The sequence below is a fragment of the Acomys russatus genome, chromosome 11 (assembly GCF_903995435.1).
Source record: "Acomys russatus chromosome 11, mAcoRus1.1, whole genome shotgun sequence".
NCBI lineage: Eukaryota > Metazoa > Chordata > Mammalia > Rodentia > Muridae > Acomys > Acomys russatus.
The window spans coordinates 52,840,335-52,848,582 of record NC_067147.1 but is presented as its reverse complement, the minus strand read 5'-3'; positions in this window follow the sequence as shown (position 1 = coordinate 52,848,582).

Below are 8,248 nucleotides of genomic sequence, written 5' to 3'. Positions count from 1 at the left end.
GCTTTTCTGTGATGGTCTCCATTTGCTATAAAGAGAAGCCTCTCTGATGAGGGGTGGTTGCGATGCTTATCTGTGATCGTAAAGATAAGACTTAGAATATAGTATGGCATGACATTGGTCTAGTGAAGTGGTGATGGTAAGTTTTTCTCTGAGGTCTGATGACCTTGCCATCGCCAGGAGCCTAGCTAGGTTTACAGTGCTGAGCGTGATTGCTTCCTGTTGGTGGGCCTTAAGTCCATCAGCTATCAGCTTGAGAATTGGGGTGGGGATAGGAGGGGTTCGAGGGAGGTCAGCTGGGGCTGGAGGGAGGAAAAGGAGGAAGGAGGGTGATGTAATTCTGTTTCCATGAAAATGTTTCTAAAAAATAAAGAATTCAAAGCATAATAATTGCCAGGTATGCAAAAATGCTTGTAATTTTATTTTAAATAAACATGTTATATTATTGAAATATCAAAAAACAAAACCAAAAAAAAAAAAAAAACACTTATTGTGACATGTTAATGCCACTATTCTAATTTTTGCTTTTTTTTTTTTTTTTTTTAAGCTTTTCTTATTGGATTCATACTATTTGGATTTTTCTACTTTATGTAATCAATTTAACCATATTGTCCCCCTACATTCCCATGATACTTGTAAGTGGTTCCTATTTCCTGTCTGAGGTGATGGTTTATTGATGCTTTTTCCTGTTCCAGATGCTGCTGAGCAATCCGGCGGATGTCTCAAGAGGGCGTGTAGCTTATTCTGTGGTTTGCAGGATACAGGGCCCAAGCTGAGCAAAGAAGAGGAAGAAGCCCTGAAGGAAAAGTTCTCAGACACATCTGAGAAGCCCCTGTGGAGAAACGTAGTGAACGTCAATGCCATCCTCCTGCTGGCTGTGGCTGTCTTTGCCCATGCCTATTTTGCCTGAACCCTGAGTGAAGCAAAGAATTGTACTGAGTTTCCTTTTATAAAAGTTTGCTCTGTGACAAAGGTAGATAAGCAATTAGGCATGTTACACTATTAGATCACTATACAAAATTCTTGATTTTAGCATGCGTTTGTGTCAATTAGGTAAAAATTCCTTTCCCCCTGTTAGATATAACTTGAAATAGAAATTGTATACATTTAAGGTATACAACATGACAATTTGAAATATGGACACACTTTGAAATGATTCCCATGATGAGCCTGATTAATACACCCATCATTCCATGGGCTCATTTGTATGTTTGTGGTGAAAATACTCACCATCTTCTCATCTAGTAAATTTCAGTTACATTGGACTCATTTTATGTATAATCTCTCTAATTTACTTACAATCCCAGGAATTCTTTTTGTATCTGAAAGTTGATGGCCTTTGATCTCATCTCCCTGCTTCAAAAGTTTACAGCTTATAAGAACTTGGACAGCCAATATTTGTGGTGGTTTGAATGAGACTGGCCCCATTGGCTGACATAGTTGAGAGCTTATTTACCAGGGAGTGTCTGAAAAGGATCAGAAGGATTACGAGGTGTGGGCACGTTGGAGAAAATGTGTCACTGGGGTTGGGCTTTGAGGTTTCAAAAGCCCATGCCAGGCCTAATATCTCATTCTTTGCCTGCTGCCTGCTGATCAGGATGTAAAGCTCTCAGCTACTGCTCCAGCACCATGCCTGTCCACATGCCGTAAGATCATGCACTAACCCTCTAAAACTGTAAGCAAGCCCCCAATTAAATGCTTTCTATCATAAGAGTTGCCTTGGTCATGGTGCCTTTCCACAGCAATCGAACAGTAGGTAAGACAGTATTTGTTAGATAGTACATAAAATAGCAATGAATTAGTGTTATGAGGCAACATAAACAAGCTTGCCTTCTATGCACCTGAATTTCATACAATTTCTCTTCCTCAATTGTTTCTGAGGAGCAAGCATCCTTACGCATCACATCCATACTTAAAAATATTTGTAATGCATCTGTACATTTTCCCTGTATATATACAACCCTGAGGGAAATAATTATGGATATGATAATACTGAACTAAAACTCTTGACTGGGTCTTTAATTGAATCTGTGCTCTCATATATGCAACCACCAACCTGGGAGGTTGTGCAGCTCAGTTATATTCACACAATCTGATACTGGGTAATTTTTGTTCACAAATAAACATTTCCAAGTTTCCATATATGTGCCTTTGTACAAAACCTCATGGTCATCCTTAATTACACACGTTTTGTAATTAATCCCAACAAAGACAAATTGATTAAATTATTTATATTGTGCTCTGGTAAAGAAAGTCTGTGAGATTACCATGTAATTGGTATTTCTCTTTGAGAAAGGGAGGGGGAGAGATAGAGAGAGAGAGAGAGAAGAAAAGAGAGAAGAGAGAGAACGTTTTTTATCCTTTCATGCCTATGATTTTCTCCCTGACTGAAATATATTTAGTAATACTATAGCACACTTAATGTCAAACCATTAAGAAAGAAAGAAAGAAAAAAGAAAAAGTTGATTATTTATGTTTTTCCTCCCATAAATACATTAATGGGGTGCTGACTCAGGGTCACCCAATTTCTTCCTGGTAGCCTCTTTCTGGCTTGTTTTTCTATCCCATATTTATTCTTTTGTGACACCATAGAACCTGTCTCTGCCAGGGACCCAGAGCTGACAAACTAACCTGGGACTCAAGTGGGGACTTATATCCTCCCTCATGTCCTCTACTATGGCCTTTCTAGACTTGCCCTTAATGTTTTTGTGCCCTACCCTTAGGATACCCTCTTCCAGCCAAGCTCCATCTTCTTGAGACTCAGTCTTTTGGTACGAACTTAGAGTCTCGTGAACTCTTTCTTGCTACCCCATTTTTCTTTTCTTCTAGCCCAATTCCACTGCATTGTGACTCTTTACCAACCTGTGGAACAGATAATACAAGGACCACTGGACCATCACACATGGCTTGGACTCAGGCACCCCCACAGCAACAACACTGGGCTGGGACACAGAGTGGGAAATAGTAGCCAAAGAACAAAACACTTATCCAACAAAGAAGACACATCAGAATAACACGTTATGTTTCAGTGCCAATTCTGAAAACCAGAAGGGTGTGGACAGATACTCTACAAGCTTTAAAAGACTACAGATGCCAGTCCAGGCTGCCATAACCAGAAAAACTATCAATCACAGTTGATAGAGGAAAAAAAAAACCAATGTATAATATATATATATGTGTGTGTGTGTGTGTGTGTGTGTGTGTGTGTGTGTGTGTGTGTGTGTATTCTAGAAAAGAATGCATTTTATATATATTGTCCCAGGCTATGGTCACTCAGCACCTTCCACCTACCCAGAATGACTCAGAATTCCAAGGACACACATCTCCAGCCTCTGGACACCAGACTCCTTCTGCCTCCCTGAGGAGAGCTCCTGGATACCAGGTTCCCAGCCTCTGGTCTATGATTCTACCCATCACCTGGTAAGGCCTGCTGGATAATAGAAACATGCAGGTTCTCTCTCCAAGATGACAGCACCCAGTACACAGAGAGTCTAAGTACCAGGATCTCAGACAGTGAGCGAGCAAGTAAGTGGCCATGCTGCTAACTCTGAAAATCCAGCTGTTCATTCATGTTTCCCTGGAGAGAGGAGGTGAATTTCAGCTGCCAGACATAGGGTACCACCCTCAGACCTCCTGTCTATTCCCGCCATCCTGAGGATGGCTCCAGATTCCAGAGATTTTCAGATCCAACCTATAGTTCATGGCTCTACTAGCCATCTTGAGAAGACCTGCCAGACCACCTGACTTCATGATGTCACAGGTAAGACACCCAGACCCCTATCTCCTGCCTATTGGGCAACTGGGTTACAACCAGCAGAGAAGAGATAGAGACTAGTCTTAGAGATCCAGCCCCCAGCCCATGACCTAGGGCACCATATCATCCAATGCCTGAAAATCCTAGGGGGCTCCAAGAGCAAAAAGCTAATTCCAGGGACAACCAAATGGCCAAAGGTCAGAAGAAGAACACAATCAACAAAAACCAGGGCCATATGGCACCATTAAAATGCAACTAACAATACAGCAAGCCCTGGATATCCTAACACAGCTGAATCACAAGAAAATGACCTCAAATCTATGCTTATGAAGATAATAGAGACCTTTAAAGAGGAAACAAATCACTCAAAGAAATACAGGAAAATATAATCAAACAAAGAGGCCTTTAAAGGGGAAATGAATCAATCACTTAAAGAAATATAGAAAAACACAATCAAACAGGTTAAGGAAATGAATAAAATGGCTCAAAACCTGAAAATGAAAATAGAATGAATGAAACAAACACCAACTGAGGGAATCCTGGAGATGGAAATTTATGGAAAAGAACAGAAACTACAGAGGTAAGCATCATCAACAGAATACAAGAGATGGAGGAAAGACTCTCAGGCATAGACAATACAATTGAAGAAATCAATATATCTGTCAAAGAATGTATTAAAAAAATTCCTGACACAAAACATCCAAGAAGGGCTAGTTAGATGGCTCAGAGATTCAGAGCAGTGGCTGCTCTTCCAAAGGTCCTGAGTTCAATACCCAGCAACCACATGGGAGCTCACAACCAACTATAATGAGATCTGGTTCCCTCTTCTAGGCATACATGCAAGCAGAATACTGTAAACATAATAAATAAATCTTTTAAAACAAACAAACACACAAAAAACATCCAAAACATCGAGGACACGATGAAAAGACAAAAACCTAAGAATAATAGGAATACAAGAAAGAGATGATTCCCTGTAGTGGATGTAAATATGTTTTTGTTTTGATCCCAAGTGTGGGATATAAAACAGACTTGTGTGAGGGTGTGTGATGTTTGTCCCCTAGAAGAGGAACTGCCTCTTGCGGGGGAGAGGGGCATAGTCCTTGCCAAAAGATAAACATCCTGGTATGGACTCTGAAAGGAGATATGTATGAGTCCAAAACCAGAGGCTTGTTATTTTGCTTTTTTCATTACTTCCCATTTTTTGGCTGTTTATTGCTTTGCTTTGAAATGTTCCTAGAGAGAAATGTTCCAGAGAATGCTTTGAGGTTCTGGCTGTTGCAGCTCCAGTCACTTTTGCTGGTTTGCTGTTTAATGTCTGATAGAATCCTGATGACCTGAGAGTGTCATCAGCCCAAGGAACTGAGGCTAAAAAGGTCTTCTTCTCCTGTACCCATTAACCTCTTTTCTCTCCTATCTAGGGTAGGTGGGTTGGAAGCAAAGTAGAGGCATTAAATAATCCCAAATAAAGTAGGTTTGTAAAAGATCAAAGCCTTCCATTCCCAGCTCCAAGGACCAGAAAATATTTTTAACAAAATCATAGAAGAAAATTTCCCCACCCTAAAGAAAGAGATGCCTTTAAACATACAAGAGGCTTACAGAACACCAAACAGATTAGACCAGAAAAGAAATTCCTTCTGCCACATAATAATCAAAACACTAAATGTACAGAACAAAGAAAACTATTATAAACTGCAAGGGAAAAGGGACAAGTAGCATATAAAGGCAGACCTATAAGACTCAAACCTGACTTCTCAACAGAGAATCTAAAAGCCAGAAGCCTGGGCAGATATCTTGCAGACCCCAAGAAACCACAGATGTCAGCCCTGACTACCATACCCAGCAAAACTTTCAATTACTATAGATGGAGAAAACACAATGTTCCATGACAACCCCAAATTTAAACAATATCTGTGCAAACCTAACCTTGCAGAAGATACTTGAAAGAAAACTGCAACAAAAGGAGCTTAACTACCCATAAGAAAACACAGGATATTGAGAACTTCACCACAGCAAATCCAAAAGAAGACTGGCACACAGACACACTATCACCACCAACGTCAAATTAAAAGGAACTAACAATCATATTGGTCACTAATATCTCTCAACATCAATGGAGTCAACTCTCCAATAGAAAGACACAGGCTAACAGAAGGGATACATAAACAGGACTCAACATTCTGCTGCATACAAGAAACACATCTCTGCAACAAAGATAGACTTTACCTCAGAGTAAAGGCCTAGAAAAAGGTTTTCCAAGCAAATAGACCCAAGAAGCGAGCTGGAGTAGCCAATCTAATATCTGGCAATAAATAAATAAATAAATAAATAAATAAATAAACTTTCAACCAAACTAAAAAGATTGATGAGAATGAAGCGTTCTTCTCTAACAAAATATTTCAATTCTGAACATCTATGCCCCAAACACAAGGGCATCTACATTTGTAAAAGAAGTATTATTAAAGCTTAAATCACACATTGATCCTCACATGCTAATTAATAGTGGGGGCCTTCAACATCCCATTCACATCAATGGACAGATCATCAGGACAGAAACTAAATAGAGAAATAATGAAATTAAAAGATATCATGAATCAAACGGACCTAATAGTTATCTACAGAACTTTTCACTCAAACACAAAATAATATACCTTCTCAGCACTGCATGGAACCTTCTATAAAATCCGCCATATACTTAGACACAAAACAAGCCTCCACCAATACAAGAATATGTAATTAACAGAGTGGATTTTATCAGATTACTATGGATTAAATCTACATCAGAAATAATCAAAAGCCTACACATTAATGGAAACTGAAAACAATTCCCTACTCAATAACAATTGGGTCAGGGATGACATAAAAAAGTTAAAGACTTCCAAAATTTCAATGAAAATAAAGGCAGAATATACCCAGACTTATGGGACACAATGAAAGCAGTGCTAAGAGGAAAGTTCATAACACTAAGTGCCTTTATAAGGAAATTGGAGATGAGGGGACCTCCCTAAGCACCCTAGGCCCCCCAAATGCCCCAGTTTACTTTACTAGTCCAACTCGACAGGCTTCAGATTTTTACTCCACCTAACTAGGCCAAGGTCCTAACAATTTGTGGAAAAACCACAAGTTATGGACAGCTCATGGGCAGCTAATCAACTGACAGAACAAAATGACTAAATACCATGTTTGTATTACTTCATGGCCCTGGTAAAGAACACAGCAGGCCCCATCCAATCAAATTGAAGGCCAACTCCTGAGTAAGAGCCAAAACTTCAGTGACTCAAAAGTCCTCAATAACCAAACAGGCCGTCCTGAATCCCCTTGAACACTCTGACTCAACTCTGTCCTCACAGATCCCTCCAACTGTCTGTAAATTGAACCTGCACGCTCATTTCAAGGTCAGCCTCTAGAGGAGAGGGGGTGATCCCAGCATGCTAGAATAAGAACACTCTCAGTTTTTGCATACTGCCTGTTGGAGGGTCTTCTTCAGCAGACCACCCGAACCCTAACATTTGGTGCATTGGCTGGGAATCTCTGAAGACAACCCCTCCCAAGGGCAGTAGAGTGTTTGAGGGGACTCTTTCCCCAACCGATCAGTAAGCTTCTGCGTGCACCTTGTGTCTTGCGTCTTGTGTTGTCTTTGTGTCTCTATGTCTGAAAAGTCACTCAGAGTGCAGGAAAGGGGGCCCAAAGGGACACTGTGGATGTGGGGACAGTCCACTGGCCAGGGAAGCCTGAGAATGCTCTGAGCTCCTGGGGAGAGGCATGAGACTCTCAGTTCTTGGAGTTGTGCACTCCCGGTAGATTCGTAATTTTGCTAAGCAGAGTTTGGTTTTGCTTTTAGTCTCTCTGGAATAGGCATTCTGTCTGCATGTGTGTGCACACGTTTTGCTCTCAGTCTTATTGCTTTGGATTTCATAGTAAAAGTGCTTACTATGGCCCAAACTACATCTACCCTTTTGAGTCTAATGCTAAAACACTTACAAGGATTTCTGCCAGATGGCAGAAGATTTGGGTCTAGTTGTACATCCTGGAAAACTAATCACCTTTTGCAGGAACGCATGGCCCACTCTCAACGTGGGATGGCCAGAGGAAGGAACATTTCATCTTTCTGTTATTTACAGGCTTAAAGCCTGTAAATATGACAATCCAGGACACTCAGAACAGGTTCCGTACACTACAGCCTAGCAGTATCTAGCAGAGCGCCTTCCATCCTGGCTTAAACCTTTTCTAGCTCTACCTTCTCACTCCTCCCTGTCAAGGAGGAGGCTCCACGCCCCCCACCCTTGCTTCTACCTTAGGCCCCAGAGAAAGGCGATTTTTAACTCCCACCTTACCTCCCTGTCCCGACGGCAAATCCAGTCCTTTCATGGGCCTTTGAGGGAGCTGTGGCGCGAGACAGCAGGCATCTTCTCCTGACCTCATGGTGAGCCCACCACATACCAGGTCTCACACAACTCCCCAAAAGGTCTCTGAAGCTGACTGGACTATAGCTCTCCC